A 689-nucleotide genomic window follows, 5' to 3' on the forward strand; every position below is an offset into this window, starting at 1 on the left:
CGCTCTAAGCACAAGTAAATATGTGAATCACGGTGGAGTAATATAGACCCTTTAAGCTAATACCAAGTAGCTTCCTCTTGGGCTGGTGACAGGATAAGTAAACAACACACTGAAGGGGGAAAAAAATCCCTGTGCATTATTTTTATTAGAGGAGGTGTGTGTGTATGTGTGTGTATGTTTGCACATGCTTGCACATACTTAATAGATTAAGAATCTCTTTTTTATTTTTTGTAAAGCTGTCAGCTTTAAATTTTGCCACTCTGGGCAACAGTTTTCACACAGCTCTATCTGTTTCCTATTTACAAGGTATAAAAAAGAAAAAGACCCCACAAAGTTTTGTTTTGAAACTTAAATGAAAGAGGTGCTTATTGCTTAGGTGTCTTTTTTTTAATGATTAAAAAGTTAAGCATGTTCATTTTACAAAAGGGCCAACAATTTGAGTCACACTGGGACCACATTATGTACACTGACCTTTATACTGGGAGTGACAGCAAGAACTCCTATTCCTCCTCTTCCCACCCTCAAACTGTGGTGTCCAAATCCGAAGTTGCACAGAAGAGAGGGAAACCAGTCACTAAACAGGGGCTATTTGCTCTAAAGTTTGATTCAACTCTTCAGGAATTTGAGAGTCTCTCAAGCTAGCTGCTGGCCCTCTCACAAGGTTTGGAATGTAAAAGCTCCCCCCCACC

Source organism: Myotis brandtii, unplaced genomic scaffold (genome assembly GCF_000412655.1).
Source record: "Myotis brandtii unplaced genomic scaffold, ASM41265v1 scaffold259, whole genome shotgun sequence".
NCBI lineage: Eukaryota > Metazoa > Chordata > Mammalia > Chiroptera > Vespertilionidae > Myotis > Myotis brandtii.